We start from the raw sequence: 20,921 nt of genomic DNA on the forward strand, positions 1-20,921 counted from the left end.
ATTGATTTCAAACAACTTCTTTCTTTCTTTCTTAATTTTGTTATTTACCCAGTGGTCAATCAGGAGCAGGTTTTACAGTTACCATGTAATTGTGCAGTTTTGAAAAAGTTTCTTAATCTGAGTTCTAATTTTATTCCACTCTGGTGTGAGAGACAGTTTGTTTTATTTCCGTTCTTTTGCATTTGCTGAGAAGTGTTTTACCTCCAATTATGTGGTTAATTTTACAATAAGTGCTATGTGGTGATGAGAAGAAGGTGTACTATGTTGATTTGGAGTGGGGACTTCTGTAGATGTCTGTTTTCTCTGCTTGGTCAAGGCTGAGTTCCCTTCCTGTGTATTCTTGTTAAAATTCTGTCTCATTTATCTGTGTAATATTGATAGTGGGGTGTTGAAGTCTCCTGTTATAATTGTGTGTGAATCTAAGTCTGTGTAAGTCTCTAAGAACTTGCTTTTTAATCTAAGTGCTCCTGTATTAGGTTCATATATATTTAGGATCGTTAGCTCTGCTTTTTGCATTGATTCCTTTACCATTATGCAATTCCCTTCTTTGTCTTTTATGATCTATGTTGGCTTGAAGTTTGTCTTAGGATAGACTACAATTTCAACCCCTGCATTTTCTTTTTTTTTTTTTTTTTTTTTTTTACTTTCCATTTGCTTGGTAAATATTCCTCCATCCCTTTATTTTGAGCCTATGTGTGTCTTCACCCATGAGATGAGTCTCCTGAATATAGCACACTGAAGAGTCTTGATTCTTTATCCAATTTGCCAGTCTTTGTACTTTAATTGGCAAATTTATTTCATTTACATTTAAGGTTAATATTCTTATGTGTCAATTTGATCATAGTGTTGTTGTTCTTTATATTTTGCTATTTTTTTCAATGGTGAGTACCAGTTTTCTTCTGTTTTGTTATTTTTTTTGTTTGTTTTTTGAGACAGAGTCTCACTCTGTTGGCCAGACTGGAGTGCAGTGGCATGATCTCGGCTCAGTGCAAGCTCCACCTCCTGTGTTCCTAACATTCTGCCTCAGCCTCCTGGGTCTGAGTAGCTGGGACTACAGGTACCCACCAACATGGCCAGCAAATTTTTTTGTATTTTTAGTAGTGACGGGGTTTCACTGTGTTAGCCAGGATGGTCTCCATCTCCTGACCTCATGATCTGCCCACCTCTGCCTCCCAAAGTGCTGGGATTACAGGCGTGAGCCACTACACCAGGTAAGTACCAGTATTTTCTTTCAATATTTAGTGCTTTCTTCAGGAGCTCTTCTAAGGCAGACATTGTGGTGACAAAACCATCTACATTTTGGTGTCTGTAACAATTTTATTTTTCTTTTCTTATAAAGCTTAGTTTCCCTCAAAATATAAAATTCTAGTTGAAATTGCCTTTTTTTTAGGGTTGTTTTATATTGTACTCCACTCTCTTTTGGCTTGTAGGGTTTCTGCAGAGAGATCCTCTGTTAGTCTGATGGATTTCCCTTTGTAGGTAACATGACCTGTCTCTCCGGCTGTCCTTAACATTTTTTCTTTTGTTCAAACTTGCAGAATCTGACAGTTATTTGTCTATTGTTCTTCTTGAGGAGTATGTTAGTGGTGTTATCCATGTTTCCTGGACTTGAATGTTGGCCTATCTTGTTCCATTTGTGAAGTTCTCCTGGATAATGCCTTGAAGTGTGTTTTCAAACTTGGTTCCATTTTTCCCCATCACGTTCAGGTACACCAATCAATTATAGGTTTGGTCTGTTGACACAGTCCCACATTTCTTGGAGGCTTTGTTTGTTGCTTTTCTTTCATTTTTCTCTAATCTGGTCTTCATGCTTTATTTCATCAAGTTGATCTTGAATCTCTGATACTCTTTCTTTCTCTTCATTGATTCAGCTATTAATACTTGTTTTTGCTTCACAATGTTTCTTTCACTGTGTTTTTCAGCACTATGAGGTCACATATATTCTTCTCTAAACTGGTTATTTTAGTTAGCAGCTCCTGTAACGTTTTACCAGGGTTCTTACCTTCCTTGCATTGGTTTAGAACATACTCCTTTAGCTCAGAGAATTTTATTCTTACTGACTTTCTGAAGCCTACTTCTGCCAACTCATCAACCTCATTCTCCATCCACTTTTGTGCCCTTGCTGGAGAGGAGTTGCAATCATTTGGAGGAGAAGAGTCATTCTAGTTTTTTGAATTTTCAGCTCTTTTCTGCTGGCTATTCCTCATTTTTCATGGATTTATCTACCTATGATCCTTGATCCTGAATGTCTTTGGATTGGGATTTTGTGTGAGTGTCCTTTTGTTGATGTTGATGTTGATATTACTGTTTCCTGTCTGTTAGTTTTTCTTCTAACAGTCAGGCATCTCTTCTGCAGGTCTGCTGCAGTTTGCTGGTCTACTTTAGATGCTGTTTGTCTGGGTATCACCATATGAAGTTGCACAACAGCAATGATTGGAAGATTTGTCCCAGAGTGATACTTGGCTGGTACCAGCCACAGCTCTTCTGTATGAAGTGTCTGTTGACCCCTGCTGGAAGGGGTCTCCTAGTCAGGAAGCACATTGGTCAGCGACATGCTTGAGAAGCCAGTCTGTCCCTGAGCAGAGCTTGAGCACTGTCCTGGGAGATACACTGCTCTCCTCAGTGCAAGAAGGCAAAAATGTTTAAGTCTGCTAAAGTTGCACTCACAGCCATCCCTTTTTCCGGGTGTTCTGTCTCAGGGAGATGGGAGTTTTATATATAAGCTCCTGACTCAGGCTGCTGCATTTCTTTCAGAGATGCGCTATCCAGTTAGGAGAAATCTAGACAGCCAATGTGGCCACAGCTGCTTTGCATGCTTCTGTGAGTTCCATGCAGTCCAAACTTCCTGGCAGTTTTCTTAACACTGAGGGGAAATCCTTATGCTCAAGTCTCAGTAATGGTGGTCGACCCTCTCCCAACCAAGCTTGATCATTCTAGGTTGACTTCAAGCTTCTATGTGGGTAGTGAGAATTTGAAGTCAGTGGATCTCATCTTGCTGTTTTCCATGGGAGTGGGGCCTGCACAGTGAGACCACTTAGCTCCCTGGCTTCAGCCGCTTTCCAGGGGGGTGAATGGTTCTGTGTCACTGGTGTTCCAGGTGCCACTGGGGTACAAAAATTATTTTGCAACTAGTTCAGCATCTGTGAAATCAGTCACCCAGTTGTGTGCTTGAAATCCACGTCTCTGGTTATGCAGGCACACTAGGGAATCTCCTGTTCTGTGCATTGTTAAAACCATTCAAAACTGCAGGTTATGGTCTTGATAGCTCAGCCCCTGATGGCTTTCCTTGGTTAACGGAGTAAGTTTTCAGCCCCTTGCACTTCCTGAGTGAGGTAAAACTCACCCTACTTCTGCTTGCCTTTTGTGGCTGGAACTCAATGTCTAACCACTTCCAGTGAGAGGAACCAGGTAACTTAGGTAGAAATGCAGAAATCACCTGTCTTTTGTGTTCATCTCACTGGGAGCTGCAGAACAGAGTTGTTACTTTTCAACCAAATTGCCAGATGCCCACAAGATTTTCCTCTTATTTATAGTGTGCACTGTTGAAATTACCAGAAGTTTCACTTGTAATGTCTAAAAGCAAGAGGGAAAAGAACAGTGAAAAATGTTTTAATTAATTAATCTCTGTCTTTCAATGTCAATCAAAAGCAGTGCCATGTTGCAAAAGGTGAAGAAAAATGAACAGACCAGAAACATTTGATTTCACATGTTGGTTCACTTTTGAAAAAGCAGATTTAAGAAGGTAAGCCTCCAGGTTTCTAATCTGTATCAAGTATTAAGCATTGCAAAGTATGTACAGAAATTGAAATCAATTACTTCTTCAATTTTCACAGAAATTAATTTGTACTCTAGAAACTCCTATTGTTGCTTTAATATCTGTGGGGATTCAGTCAAGATGTTAATTAGCAGATGCAAACCTTCTTGCAAGGCTAGGGGGTTGGCATAAGCTCCAGGAATAAACTTGGCTGAAAATGGCCTTTTCCCTTTCGTTAAGTAAGTTAGAGTAGAAACAAACGAATGTGGGGTGTTTATCTAACTAGCTTGCTTACTCATGTGGTCCTAAGGTTAATCTTTGACTTAGTACAGTGCTAAATTGCTTTTTAATTGGGAAGTCCACACTGTCAATTACCCTTTAGTGGTGTCAACTTGAGCCTTGGTCAATTAGTCTTTACTGAATTAATGCGAGTCTCACTAGCTGGTTGGGGCCACAGTCAAAGCTCTGCAGTGAGCAAAGACCACACCACTGCACTCCAGCCTGGGCCACAGAGCAAGACTCTGTTTCAGAAAAATAAAAAGCTCCTACTCACTCTAGGAAAGAAGTGTCTTCTTTTGTTCCACATGGACCTATTTCAGGACCAGGTCTCAGGAAGCCTTTATTGTATGTGTTAAAGGAAACATGACATAAAATTTACCAATCTAAATATATTTACATGTACAGGTAAGTGGTATTAAGTATGTTTATGTTATTGGTCAACCATCACCACCATTGCACATTCCCACCATCAATGCACAAGGGTTCCATTTTCTTCACAAACTCTCCAACTCTCCCTTTTTCAAAAAAAAAAAAAAAAAAAAGACATTCTAGTGGGTATAAGGTAGTATTCCCTCTCCTGTCCCACTCATGCATGTTTAAATATCTGTAACACACCCACTGGCCATTTCCAGCTACAGGTCACTTTTTCTATGCTGCCTATCCAGACACCCAGTGATCAGTTATGTCTCCTCAGAGTTTACAAGGTCTTCTGCATCTTGCTCTATTGTAATTCAGACCTCAGCATATAATATGCATGCATTGTTCCACGTAAATAAAGGGAAATTAACATTTTCTGAGCACCACCACGTGCAGGTGACTTACTCAGGTGAACTCAAAGTAACTCTGCCAGGTATGGGTAGTCCCACATGTGGAGAAAAAGGCCAGGATCAGGTGATTGAGTGACCCACTTTCAATCACACAGCTTCCAAGTAACTTCAGGTTCCAGCTCCTGGCCAGGTCTCCAGTTGTCATTTAGAAAAAGTTTGTGAGTCACTTGAACATATGTCCAGGTCACACCCAGTCTTCTTTCTATCAACCAAGGTGAGCTCCAGGGACAATGGGTGACAAGACACAGCCAGTCATCTTTCTTCCATTCAGAGGCACTGCAGGTACTTGAAACTCATCAGGAACAGTCTCTTATCCCAAAACCCTCTCATACATAGGATATTTCGAGGGCAGTGTGTTACACATGGGTCACAGATGGCAAACTTTAGTGAGGGAATCAAAACCAGCACATGGAGAAGGAGCTTGTGATTCCAAGTGTAAAGGAAGTGTGATATGCTAAGAAGTTATTGCCCTAGAGGCTGAAAGAGACAAGAGGTTAGTATGACTAAATCAGATGGAGCAAGAAGGAAAGCAGGGAATGGACCAAACCCTTAGCACAAGGGCCAGTGGTTCCTTAGCAAGGTCGATGCAGATCTACCGTGACATGATGTGGCCACTGCCCTCCTAGGAATGAACGATGAGAAATGAAGGCAAGTTTACAGGCTACATACATAAATAAATATTCATGACATCCTTATATGCAATATTCCCAAACTAGGAGCCCCCCAAATGCCCATACACAGAAGAAGGGTGAACAAGCTGTGGCACATCCACACCATGGCATGTGGCTCAGCATGAAAACGAATGGACTGTTGATGCAATCATAACAGAGTGACTCTGAAAGTGGTTCTGCTGAATAAAAGGCCGGATCAGAACGAAGCACAAAGACACAAGTACATACTGTATTTATATGTAATTCTATAAAATACCCGTGAAATTTTAGTGAAAGAAGCAGATCTGTGGTCCCAGATTAGCCAGGGAGAGATCGTTATTGCCGGAAAGAAGGTACTTTTCATGACCTTCATCGCACTTCTGGTCTTACAGTGAATGAAATACTCACATGGAGAAAATCATCGGTTCTTCTGTCTGCACATGTGCAGTTTATCATATGCCAATCACACTTCAACAAAGCTGTTTTTAAATAAGGAATCACTATCTGAAGCTTAGAATATGGATGGGTAGGAGACCTGAGAAGGAAAGACTCTTTTCTTAATCTATGAGGTTGTACAATGAGAATTAAGTTGGTCCTGAGCTCAGACACAGAACAGGCCTGAGGGAAAGCCTCACACAGTCCTTCCTTCTGCACAGAAGAGTGACCACCTAACACAGTACCAAGCTGTCCCTGAGGACCTTTATAGGTCAAAGTGACCTCCTGTCCTCATGTCTACTTTCTGGTATTTCCTCTTTCCTGCAGAAGCTTGCCTGCCCTCTAATGTAGAGGAAATAATGTTCAAGTTCTAATACGAACATTCTGGTTCCATCACAGTAGAGAAATGGGTTGCATTGTCTCTCTTCAAGACGAAGAAAAGGGAAAAGCCATGAGCACAATGTCCACAGTTGTGCAGTCAGGTTGCAAGTGGAGGAAGAGCATCGCCCTGCCAAAGCAGCAGCAGGACAAAGGAAGGTGAAGATTTCTGCAGAGGAAACAAGGAAGCTTAGGGATTCCCAGAGGAAATCATCCTTCCCATGTGTAGACCCCTGGTTTGAAGCCCAGTTCCTCTTGTCCCAATGTGAAATGAGCCTGTGATCATTCCCATTTCAGCCTTATTACTAATTGCACAGGCAAACGTAAGTGTTCAACAGTTTTAAGAAATGCAAAAAAAAAAAAAAAAAAAGACAAATATGATCAAACAGACAACTCACCTCGAAAGAAATGAGTTTTTAAGTTCTTTTTTCCTTCTGGCCCCATGACTTCTGTTCAAGGAAAGTTCAGAATTAATGCTCCCTATAGTCTCAAAGAAGTATAAAATATTGCATCCATAGAAAGTAACAAAATTTAGGAAGATAATAGGAAAATTCAGAGATCAGGAAAGACAGCTTGAAATTCTCTTAAAATGTGTAACTCTCAAAAAAATGGAAGACAGAATCTAAAATATATTTCAAAACCACATACAATTAAAAAAAAACACACATAAGAAATGTGGTTAGCTCTCTGGCAAATGAGTCCCTGAGTTGCAGTAGTGAAATAGCATTTGACATGTAAAAACCGAGGGAGGCGGTTATGAAAGCCCTTGGAATGACAGCTCAATTCCAGGCATAGAGAGATATTGGTTGGGTGGGAACAGGAAAAAGGAAGGCATCCAGCAGTGACTTTTCAGATGGGAGGTTAGAAATGAGGGAAGATGTTAAGGATGTGATAAAAGGAGACAATTTAATTTTAAATAGAAAGAGAAAAGAAAAGGCAATAGAAACTCCAGGAAAATAGAAAGCTAAAGAAAAAAGTTGTATATACCCATAGAATACCAAGACATATATGCCAATTGACAGTGCTAATATACTTCCTACAAGAGGAAAGTCACAAGATTCTATTGTATTTGATCAACAAAATATATATATATAAAAATATTTATACACTACAGTTACTTACAGATTCAATGATAAGTAAGAAAGGAACTGAAATCATTATATTCCTATCATTGTCTAAGGGTGGAGAAAAGGTGGGAGTCTAAGAAACTCAGTCTTCTTCTGTGGTACCTGGTTGTTAATGGGTAGTTCAGGGGACTAGGGTGAGGTATACATGGTAGGAGCTCCTTCTGTGTAACTCTTGCTTCACCTCTGTATTTTTCATTCACATGTACATATTTTTATTTTCAAAATAAAATATATGAGAAATAATATGTGGTGTCAGAGACTCTAGGAAGAGTCTCTGTTCCAGCTATACTGGTTCCAAGTCTAATTAGACACCACAGATTCCAGCAGAAAATCCTGTCTCTACCCACACTTCCACTCCCTGAAACAGGACCCAAGTAATCACCAGATGCAGCTCAAAAACTCAATATCTGTCCAAAGCAGACCCACATGTAGGCATCACCAAGGGTATCAGTAGACACAACCACAGAGGTGTCTGCAGTATGCATCATGAAGTGCAGCCCCTAAGTGTAGACCAACTTCCCATTCTGGAAGGAAATTTCCTTAGAGGATGCCGGTGTTAGTAGCATCAGCCTCCACTCAGGTACAGCCATAGAGTGGTCCAGCATGTTACTGTAAGCAGCCAGAAGGCAGAGGAAAGGAGCAGGAAAAATGAGAGGGAGGGTGGCAACATCATGGTTGGGCCCCTACTGGTATATCTCACTACCTTGCAGTGGCCTGGGAGACACAAAGAACACCATATTTTGGTGGGAAGAGGCTCTCTCAGGTCAGAGCAGTAGGACTTGGAAAGAAACTGAAGCCAAGCTGAGGAATATGGTTTCCTGTTTCAATTTGGCCACCTGTGGCTGTGGATCCCAGGATATCACAAATGGCAATGCCTTTCCCATTTTCTCTGTGGCTGCAAAGACTTGGATCAGGCTCTGATTGACCTGGCACTCTTGAGGGACTTAAAGCCTATTACTTGAAACTGTTAACACGTTAGCACTTTATTTACAATGACTTCAATGAAGTATTGTTCTCCAGTATTGAAAATATGAAAATGATTAACAAGAGCTTGATAGTTATGCAAATAAATGATGGTTGATCGTAAAGAACAATTAGGCAGCACTTGATAATAAAGAATTGGTATTTCATGAATGTGCACTGTGTCTCAAAGGTACTCTTAGGCTTTTGATAAATACCCCCACTTAATTTTTGCGACAATCCCCATGGCAGATCCTGGCACCATCCCTATTTTAGAAGTGAGAAGTCACATGAACCCGACCAGGGTCACAAACCTGGGCTGTGGAGGATCTAAATATAAACAGGCAAAAGAGGTGCCAAGAAAGATGATAATATCCTAATGGTATGTGGAAAGGAGGAGAAAAAGTGCATATGGTGTGAAGGCCAGACAAGACGTAGGCCAGCCTCAAATGTAGGCCAGATCCACAGCTGGCCAGCCTGCACTTTTCTATCTTAAAGGATCCTTCTCTTCAAAGGAAGATCACAGAGTGAAGGGAGTGTGCTCAAAAAAGCACTGATATTTAGCAGAAACCTGATAAAAGAGAAACAAACAAAATGCTAAAAATAAACACAGCAGAATTACAGCTGGGTTTGTCTTTAGGTGACAGGCCTGCAAGTGTCTTTTCCTAAGTCTGTTTTCTCCATTCTCCAAAATAGACATAAATTCAGGTGATAAATCAGGCTGCAGGAGTAAGCGTAGGGTCAGAGGAAATTTCTCCTCAAACCTGGCCCCAGACCTTGGCTCCTGGCTGGTGGCTTCCCCTTCCCTGGGGTCTGTCCTTGTCCCAGAGACAGGGCCAGTCATCCCTACAGCCATTCCATGCCCTAGTCCCCAATAAAGGGTAGAGGGGAACTGAACAGGTGAAATGGTCTCATGGCCCATGGGATGACAGTACCTGGCTGTCAGTGGCATTCAAATTGTCTTGTCTCCAGGAAAGTCCAAGCCCAAGTCCTTGAGAGTTTTCTTGGGACTGTGGAGGCCCATTTTATTCATGTCCGACTAAAAGAGATCAGATGGAAGAAGAAGTTTTGTGGGACTCCGAGGCCCAGCCTTCTTTCCAGAAGGTAAAGCAGGCCTGCTGGCTGGAAAATGCTGTCACCACAGGGCCAACCCAATATTATTTGTTTATCTCTTGTCCTGTCTTTGGTCCAAAACAAAAACCGATAATTACTAACTGTGGAAAAGAGAGTTAGTGTGGTGCCAGTTGAGTTGGTCTACCCTGTGTTAGAAACCCATGGGGAGCCATGGGCAGCCTCTGAGGAGAAAAGTCTCCTTATTGCCCTCACATATTTATGCCCCGAGTGCATAACTGCTCAGCAGCATTCCACATGTTGCTCAGAGAGATAACACTCCCTTGAAGCAGTGAAGTATAATCAAACATCTTGGCTCCTCCTGAAACCAGCTCCCATCCGTTTCAGCCTGATAGGTTACAGATCTCAAGTAGGTTCTACACACACCTTTTCTCAAGGAAATTCACAGAAACTGCCAGTGCCAAACATCTTATTGAATGGCTCAGAATTTCTCCTTCACTGAATAATCCTTTTCCTCATCCCTTCCTCCCCCTCCCAGCTGCCCTGAGAACAAAAATCATGTAATCCAATAAATTGGGTGAAACCCAAGATCAATGGGCCATGAGCAAGCTTTCAATGTGCTGGTCTCCTGGACACACATTTTAAATGTTTATTCTATCTCTTTCTAATTCTTTTGTCTCCTCCAGACTCAGGGTACCCACTGGTTGTTGGGCTGGTTTCCCCAACACAATCCTGGGACATTCCAAATCTCGGTGCTTGTATTGTCTCTCAAATCAACTCAACAAGCCCTCCTCTGGTTACACAATAGCATTTTCTCTAGCCAAAGGACTGACCCTACCATACAGTGACCTTGAAATGCAGACAGGCAGCCACAACACTGCTTGGGACTGCCCTGAGCCTCAGATCCCTGGTTTCAATGATCTCACAGCCAGCTGATTGAAAGGGACAGGGAAGTGTGTGGAGGAAGCACTCTCCACACCACTGAACTTCAGCCTGGGTGACAGAATGAGAATCCATCTAAAAAAAAGAAAAAATACTTTAAAAAATGCATCCTATTTTTTTCCTGGGGATGTTCCAAGATGGCCAAATAGGAACAACCCTGGTCTGCAGCTCCCAGCATGGTCAACGCAGATTAGTGATTTTGGCATTTCCCACAGAGGTACATGGTTCATCTCATTGGGACTGTTTGGGCAGTGGGAGCAGCCCACAGAGGGTGAGCTGAAGTAGGGTGGGGCGTCACCTCTACTTGGAAGTGCAAGGGGTTGGGTGATTTCCCTTTCCTAACCAAGGGAAGCCATGACAGACTACCTGAAAAAAATGGGGTATTCCTGTGCAAATACTGTACTTTTCCCAAGGTCACAGCATCTGGCAGAACAAGTGATTCTCTCCTATGCGTGGTTTGGTGGGTCCCATGCCCACAGAGCCTTGCTCACTACTAATGCAGCAGTTTGAGATCAACCCCAAATGTGGCAGCTTGGCTGGCAGAGGGGTGTCCAGCATTGGTAAGGCCTCAGTAGGTAAACAAAGCACCCAGGAAGCTTGAGCTGGGCAGAACCCACCACAGCTCAACAACGCTTACTGCCTCTAGACTCTGCCACTGTCAGCCAGGCAGAGCTGAAAAAATGGCAGCAGACAACTTTGGCAGACTTAAACATCCCTGTCTGAGAGCTCTGAAGAGAGTAGTGGTTATCCAAGCATGCCATTTGAGCTCTGAGAATGGACAGACTGCCTCATCATGTGGATCCCTGACCCTTGTGTAGCCTATCTGGGAGACACCTCCCAGTAGGGACTGACCTCATATAGGCAGCTGCACCTCTGTGACAAAGCTTCCAGAGGAAGGATCAGAGAGCTATATTTGCTGTTCTGCAATATTTACTCTTCTGCATCATCTGCTTGTGACAGCCAGGCAGACAGAATTTGGAGTGGAAGTCCATCAAATTACAAAAGACCTGCAGCTGAGGGACCTCACTGTTAGAAGGAAAACTAACAAACAGAAAGGAATAGCTTCAACATCAAAAAAAAAGTTCATTTACACCAAAACCCTATGTGTAGATCAACAACATCAAAGACCCAAGGAAGATAAACGCACAAAGATGGGGAGAAAAGAGAGCAGAACAGCTGAAAATTCTAAAAATTAGAACATAACTTCTACTTCAAAGGATCACAGCTCCTCACAAGCAATGGAACAAAACTGGATGGAGAATGACCTTGATGAGTTGCCAGAGGTAGGCTTCAGAAGGTTGGCGATAACAAATCTCTTTGAGCTAAAGTCACATGTTCGAACCCATCACATGGGAGATAAAAAAACCTCAAAAAGTGATTAAATGAATGGCTAACTAGAAGAAACAGTGTAGAGAAGACCTTAAATGTCCTGATGGAGCTGAAAACCATGGCACGAGAACTTCGTGACACATGCACAAGCTTAAAAAGCCAATATGATCAAGTGGAAGAAGGGTGTCAATGACTGAAGATCGTAGCAATAAAATAAAGGAGAAGACAGGATTAGAGAAAAAAAAAAGAGTAAAAAGAAACAAGCAAATCTTCCAAGAAATATAGGACTAAGTGAAAAGACCAAATTTACATTTGATTGGTGTACCTGAAAGTGATGGAAAGAATGGAACCAAGTTGGAAAATGTTCTTCAGGATATCATCCAGGATAACTTCCCTAACTTAGCAAGGCAGGCCAACATTCAAATTCAGGAAATATAGAGAACATCACAAAGATATGCCTTGAGAAGAGCAACCCCAAGACACTTAACTGTCAGGTTCACCAAGGTTGAAATGAAGAAAAAGTGTTAAGGGCAGCCAGAGAGAAAGGTTGAATTACCCACAAAGGGAAGCCTATCAGACCAACAGTGGATCTCTTAGCAGAAACTGTACAAGCCAGAAGAGAGTGGGGCCAATATTCAAGATTCATAAAGAAAAGAATTTCAACCCAAAATTTCATATGTAGCCAAACTAAGCTTTATAAGTGAAGGAGAAATAAAATCCTTTACCGTCAAGCAAATGCTGAGAGATTTTGTCACCACCACGCCTGACTTAAAAGAGCTCCTGAAGGAAGCACTATAGGTGGAAAGAAACAACCGGTACCAGCCACTGCAATAACATGATAAATTGTAAAGACCTTCAATGCTATGAAGAGACTGCATCAATTAATGGGCAAACCATCCAGCAAATATCATAATGACAGGATCATATTCACAGATAACAATATTAACCTTAAGTGTAAACGGGCTAAATGCCCCATTTAAAGGACACAGACTGGCAAATTGGATAGAGTTGAAACTTATCAGTGTTTCATATTCAGGAGACCCATATCTCATTTACAGACTCACATAGGCTCAAAATAAAGGGATGGAAGAAGACCTACCATACAAATGGAAAGAAAAAAAGAAGGAGGGGTTGCAAACCTAGTCTGATAAAACAGACTTTAAACCAACAAAGATCAAAAGAGACAAAGAAGGCCATTACATATGATAAAGGGATAAATTCAAAAAGAAGAACTAAGTATTCTAAATAAATATGCACCCAAAACAGGGGCACCCAGATTCATAAAGCAAGTCCTTATAGACCTACAATGAGACTTACACTACCACACAGTAATAATGGGAGACTTTAACACTGCACTGTTAATGTTAGATCAACGAGACAGAAAGTTAACAAGGATATCCAGGACCTGAACTGAGCTCTGCAACAAACAGGCCTAATAGACATCTGTGGAACTCTCCACCTGAAATCAACAGCATATACATTCTTCTCAGCACCATATCACACTTATTCTAAAATTGACCACATAATTGGAAATAAAGCATACTCAGCAAATGTAAAAGAACAGAAATCACAACAAACTGTCTCTCAGACCACAGTGCAATCAAATTACAACCCAGTATTAAGAAACTCACTCAAAACTATACAACTATATGGAAACTGAACCACTTGTTCCTGAATAACTGCTGGGTAAATAACAAAATAAAGGCAGAAAAACAGACATTCTTAGAAACCAATGTGAACAAAGACACAACGTACCATAATCTCTGGACACATTTAAAGCAGTGTGTAGAGGGAAATTTATAGCACTAAAAGCCCAAAAGAGAAAGCAGAAAAGATCTAAAATTGACACTCTAACATCACAATGAAAAGAAATAGAGAAGCAAGAGTAAACAAATTCAAAAGCTAGCAGAAAGCAGAAGGTAACAAAGATAAGAGCAGAACTGAAAGAGATAGAGACTCAAAGAAAACTTTCAAAAAAATCAATGAATCCAGGAACTGTTTTTTTAAAAAAAAAATCAACAAAATTGATAACTCCCTAGAAAGACTAATAAGGAAGAAAAGAGAGAAGAATCAAATGGAAGCAATAAATATGATAAAGGGGATATCACCACCATTCCCACAGACATACAAACTACCATCAGAGAAAACCATAAACACCTCTATGCAAATAAACTAGCAAATATAGAATAAATGGATTAATTCCTGACACATACACCCTACAAAAACTAAACCAGAAAGAGGTTGAATTTCTGAATAGACCAAAAACAGGCTCTGAAATTGAAGCGATAATTAATAGCCAACCAATCAAAAAAAGTCCAGGATCAGATGGATTCACAGCCGAATTCTACTGTAGGTACAAAGAGGAGCTGGTATCATTCTTTCTGAAATTATTCCAATCAATAAAAAAAAGCAGTAATCCTCCCTAACTCATTTTATAAGGCCACCATCATCCTGATACTAAGGCCTAGCAGAGAAACAACAACAAAAAGACAATTTTAGACCAATAGCATGAATGAACATCGATGTGAAAATCCTGAGTAGAATACCAGTAAACTGAATCCAGCAGCACATCAAAAAGCTTATCCACCACTATCACGTCGTCTTCATCCCTGAAATGCAAATGTGGTTCAACTTATGCAAGTCAATAAATGTAATCTATCACATAAACAGAACCAATGACAAAAGCCACATGATTATCTCAACAGATCCAAAAAAGGCCTCTGACAAAATTCAATAGTCCTTCAGGCTAAAAACTCTCAATAAACTAGGTATCCATGGAATGTATCTCAAAATAATGAAAGCTACTTATCACAAACCCACAGCCAATATCATACTGAGTGGGCAAATACTGGAACCATTCCCTTTGAAAACCAGCACAAAACAAGAATGCCCTCTCTCACCACTCCTATTCAACATAGTGTTGGAAGTTCTGCCCAGGGCAATCAGGCAAAAGAACGAAATAAAGATTATTCAATTAGGAAATGAGGAAGTCAAATTGTACCTGTTTTCTGATGACATGATTTTATATTGAGAAAACCCCATTGTCTCAGCCCAAAATCTACTTAAGCTGATAAGCAACTTCAGCAAAGTCTCAGGATACAAAATCAGTGGTAAAAATCACAAGCATTCCTATACACCAATAACAGAGATCCAAATCATGAGTGAATTCCCATTCCAAATTGCTTCAAAGAGAATAAAATACCTAGGAATCCAACAAGGGATGTGAGGGACCTCTTCAGGGAGAACTACAAAACACTGCTCAACAAAATAAAAAAGGACACAATAAAATACAAAAGGACACAAACAAATGGGAGAATGTTCTATGATCATGGACAGGAAGAATCACTATCTTGAAAATAGCCATAGTGCCCAAAGTAATTTATACATGCAATGCCATTCTGGTCAAGCTACCAATGACTTTCTTCAGACAATTGGAAAAAAAAAAAACTACTTTAAAGTTTAAATGGAACCAAAAAAGAAGCCGCATTGCCAATACAATCCTAAGCAAACACAACAAAGCTGGAGGCATAATTCTATCTGCCTGGAAACTACACTACAAGGCTATGGTAAACAAAACAGCATGGTATTGATACCAAAACAGATATATTGACCAATGGAACAGAAGACAGGCCTCAGAAATAACACCACACATCTGCAATCATCTCAGTTTTGACACATCTGACAAAAAGAATAAATGGGGAAAGGATTCCTTATTTAGCAAATGGTGCTGGGAAAAGTGGCTAGCCATTTGTAGAAAGCTGAAACTGGATCCCTTCCTTACACCTTACATAAAAATTAATTCAAAATGGATTAAACACTTAAATATTAAACCTAAAACCATAAAAACCCTAGAAGAAAACTTAGGCAATACCATTCAGAACATAGGCATGGGCAAGGACTTCATGACTAAAACACCAAAAGCAATGACTACAAAAGTGAAAATAGACAAATCGGATCTAATGAAACTAGAGAGCTTCTGCACGGTGAAAGAAACTACCATCAGAGTAAACAGGAAACCTACAGAATGGGAGAAAATTTTTGCAACCTACTCATCCAACAAAGAACAAATATCCAGAATCAACAAAGAACACAAAGAAATTTGCATGAAAAAAAAAAGTCATCAAAAGGTGGGCAAAGGATAAGAACAGACACTTCTCAAAAGACGACATCTATGCAGCCAACAGATGTGGGGAAAAATGCTCATCATCATTGGTCATCAGGGAAATGCAAATGAAAACCAAAATGAGATACCATCTCATGCCACTTAGAATGGCAATCATTAAAAAGTCAGATGCTGGAGTGGATGCGGAGAAATAGGAATACTTTTACACTGTTGGTGGGAGTGTAAATTAGTTCAACCATTGTGGAAGACAGTGTGGTGGTTCCTCAAGGATCTAAAACTAGAATTACCATTTGACCCAACAATCCCATTACTGGATATATACCCAAAGGATTGTAAATCATGCTACTCTAAAGAAACATGCATACGTTTGTTTCTTGTGGCATTATTTACAATAGCAAAGACTTGGAAACAATCCAAATGTCCATCAATGATAGACTGGATTAAGAAAATGTGTCACATATACACCATGGAATACTATGCAGCCATAAAAAAGGATGAGTTTATGTCCCTTGCAGGGACATGGATGAGCTAGAAACCATCATTCTCAACAAACTATCATAAGGACATAAAACCAGACATCACATATTCTCACTCATAGTTAGGAATTGAACAATGAGATTACTTGGACACAGGGCAAGGAAAATGACACACCAGGTCCTGTCAGGGGTTAGGGGGTAGGGATTAGGGGGAGGGATAGAATTAGGAGAAATACCTAATGTAAATGATGAGTTGATGGGTGCAGCAAACCAACATGGCACACGAATACCTATGTATCAAACCTACACACTGTACACATGTACCCTAGGAGTTAAAGTATAATAAAATTTAAAAAATAAATAAATAAATAAAAATACATCCTATTATGTTCATTTAATGTGTACAACATATGCTATGGGATACATATTACTATTTCAAAGGCTACTATATTAGAGCAAATTAACATAGTTCTAATCTCACATAGTTACAGCTGTAATTTGGACATTTGCCTTTACAAACTATGCTGAAATTTGATCCCCAGTGTTGGAGGAGAGGTTGAGTGGGAGATGCTTGGGTCATGGGGATGGATACTTTATGAAGAGCTTGGTGTCATTCTTGTGATAAGGAGGGAGATCTTTTTTTTATTAGCTTTTGAGAACTCATTGAAAAAAAAAAAAAAAAACCTGGCACCAACTATCCCTTCTGTTGCATATATGTGATTATAAATATTTTTCTTTCTGTGTCTGGTTTATTTCACTTAGCATAGTTTCCCCCATGCTCCTCCATGGTGGAGCAAATGGCAAGATCTCATTCTTGTTTAGGGCTAAATACTATTTCTTTGTACTGGACAATAATGTTGTTGCCATATTTTAGCTATTGTTAATAATGCTGCAATGAACATGAGAGTGCAAATATGTCCATGAGGTAGGGATTTCCTTTGGTTATATGTCTAAAGGAAGAGTTGTTGAGGCATAAGTGGTTTTATTTTTAATTTTCCAGAAACCTCCATACCAATATTTATAATTGCTACACATTACCAAAAACACTGTACATGAGTTTCATTTTCTATACATCCTAGCCACCTTTGTGATCTTCTGAGTTTTTAATAATAGTTATCCTGATGTGAGTTATGTAACATCTCAAAGTACCTTTGATTTAAATTTTTTCTGTGATTAATAATGTTGAATATGTTTCAAATACCTGTTGCCCATTTTTTATATATTCCTTGGAGAAATGTCAATTCAGAGCTTTTTCTCAGCTTTTAATATGTTTATTTGTTTTGCTACTGTTGAGTTGTACAATGTTGGGGAAAACAGTCCCACAACACCCCGCAGGTACCTTGAGTCTGGGGGAGACAGAGGAGTTAGAAAGACAGAGAATAAGCAATTAAAAGGCAGGTCCAGGGGGCCGGAGCGTTGGAGGCTTGCTTAGGGCCCAAAGCTGTCAGGCTTCTCCTAATTTAGTGGTTTACAAGCTCTTTGTTCTTATGGTAAATGGGAGGGGGAGGAAGGAATGAGGAAAAGGATTAACCAGTGAAGGAGAACTCATGAGTCATTGAGTAATATGTACAGCACTGGCGGTTTCTGTGAATTCCCTTGAGCAAAAGCATGTGTCTAAACTACTTAAAATCTTTAACTTATCAGGACTGAAATGGGTGGGACCAGGAAGAGCCAAGACGTTTGATTATACCTCACTGCTTCAAGGGAGTGTTATCTCCCTGAGCAACCAGTGGAATGCACTGCGCCGTTGTGCTCTCAGGGAAAAAGACATGAAGGCAGTAAGGAGATTTTCTCCTCAGAAGCCGCCCATGGCTACCCATGGGTGTCTCACACGGGAGAGATCAAATCAACTGGCATGCCAGAAACTTTCTTTCCCACATAAAATTTCTTCATAAACTTTAGATCTTAACCTATCGTCAGATATATAGCTTGAAAATATTTTCTCCAATATTTAGGCTATTGTATTTGGTCGATTGATTCCTTTACTGTGCAAAAGCTTTTTCATTTGATGTAGTCTTGCTCATTTGTTTTTGTTTATGTGGACTGAGTTTTTAATATGGTATTCAAAATAATTATTACCAAGGCCATCGTTCATAGCTATTTCCTATATTCTCTTCTAGGTGTTTTAGAGGTTGCAGTCTTACATTAAGGATTTTTCAACTCATCTTCATTTGATTTTTGTGTATGATGTAAAATGTGGATCCAGTTTTGTTCTTTTGCATGTGGAAATCTAGTTTTCCCAGCACTACTTATAGAAAAGATGATCCCTCTTCTCATGTTATCATTTTGCTGCAGATTTCAAAAACTAATTGACTATATATGCTTGGATGTCTTTATCAATTCTCTGATCTGTTCATTTGTCCATGATTCTGTGTTCATGCCAATTTCAAATATGGTCGTGTGATTCTTCCTAGTTCTTTTATCTTTCTCAAGAATTGTTTTCACAATTTATGGCTCTCGATATGGCTATACAAGTTTTATATTTTGTTTTCTATTTCTGTGAAGAATGCCATTGAAATTTTGATTGGCTAGCATTGAATCTGTGTATTGCTTTTGGTGCTATAAATATTTTAACAATATTAACTCTCCCAATCCATAAGCATAGATAATCTTTCCATTTATTTTTATCTTACTAATTGCTTTTATCAATGTCTCATAGTTTTCAATGGAGAGATCTTTTACTTTCTGGTTACCTTTTTTTAATTATTTAATTTCTTTGATATGCTTATAAGTCACATGAGTTTCTTGACTTCTTTTTCAGTTAGGTAATTATTTGCACAATGACGTTACCAAATTTGTTCATTGGTTCTAACAGTTTCTTAAGTAGAATATTTGAGCTGTTTTTACATATCAGAGTTTGTCATCTGCAAAGAGAGATAACTTTACTTAGTGCTTTATAATTTGGCTGCCTTCTATTTTTTTTCTCATCAGATGTTTATGTTCCCTATTTGATTTGTTTCTGTTTTAATTATTATTTCATTCATTGTGCTAATTTTGAATTTAGTTGTTTTTCCTTCTAGTTTCTTAGATACAATGAGATGTTGCTTGTTTGGTATATTTTTTTTTAATGTATGCATTTATTGCTATAATATTCCATCATAATGCTGCTTCACTGCACACCATAGGTTTAAGTATGTTGTTTCAACTATTATTTGTCTCAACATATTTAGGAATTTTTTTATCTTTCGTTTCATCAATTCATTATTTAGGAGCAATGTTTTAAAAATGTCATGTAGCCTGGGGGGTGGTGGCTCATGCCTGTAATCTCAGCACTTTGGGAGGCCAAGGCAGGCAGATCATGAGGTCAGGAGATCGAGACCATGCTGGCTAACATGGAGAAACCCCGTCTCTACTAAAATTATGAAAAATTAGCTGGAGGTGGTGGCGGGTGCCTATAGTGCCAGCTACTCGGGAGGCTGGGGCAGGAGTATGGCATGAACCTGGGAGGTGGAGCTTGTGGTGAGCCAAGATTGTGCCACTGCACTGCATCCTGGGCAACAGAGGGAGACTCTGTCTCAAAAAAATAAAAATAAAAATTTATTATTTGTGACTTTTTTTTTTTAAGATTTCTCCTCTTACTGATTTTTGGTTTGCTACTATGACTGTCTGAAAAAATATTAAGTATGTTTTTAGCCATCTTACTTTGTTAAGACTTGATTTATGGCCTAGAATATGGTCTATCTTAGAGAATCCTCCAAGCATGTTTCAGCGAAATATATATTCAGCTGCTACACGATGAAAAGTTCTGTATATGTCTGTTGGGTTCATTTAGTTAAAAGTACAATTCAAGTCTGACATTTTCTTATTAATTTTCTGTTAAGTTTATCTATTCCTTGTTTTAATTGAGGTGCTGAAATTTCCTACATTATTTTATTGCCATTTTTTCTTCATTTCTATTTATATTTGCTTTAAATATTTAGGGGCTCCAATGTTGAATGCAGATGTATATCTATAATTATTACAAACTTTTGATGAATTCATTGCTTTATTATTAAACGATGACTTTCTTGGTCTTATGACAGCTTTTGAATTGAAATCTCTTTTATAGATAGGAGTATAGCCACTCCTAACTTTTTATTACCACTTGCATAGCAGTATCTTCTTTTATTCCTTCAGCCTATGTTTGTCCTTAAAGATTAAGTGGGTCTCATAGGTAATGTGTACTTGAATCCCATTTTTAAAATCTATTTGGTCACTCCACGTCTTTTAATTGCATAATTTAATTCATTTACATTCAAGATAATTATTGATAAGTAAGTTCTTACTACTGTTATCTTGTTAGTTGTTTCTGATTGAGTCATACATCATTTTTTCCTTTCTTCCTCCCATGTCTGCTTTTAAATGTTTAGCTTTTAATTATTTTCAGTAGTGATAAGCTTCGACTGCTTTGTTTTTATTGTTAGTGTTGCTGCTATAGTTTTGATGGTCATCAAAGGCTCAGAGAAAACATCTTAGTTAATAATCAACTAGCTTAAGCTGACAACTTTTGTCACATAAAAACTCTAGACATTTACCCTCTGTTCCAATTACATTTTTGACATCACAATTTATATCTTTTAATACTGTGTCT

Source organism: Pongo abelii, chromosome Y (assembly GCF_028885655.2).
Source record: "Pongo abelii isolate AG06213 chromosome Y, NHGRI_mPonAbe1-v2.0_pri, whole genome shotgun sequence".
Taxonomy (NCBI): domain Eukaryota; kingdom Metazoa; phylum Chordata; class Mammalia; order Primates; family Hominidae; genus Pongo; species Pongo abelii.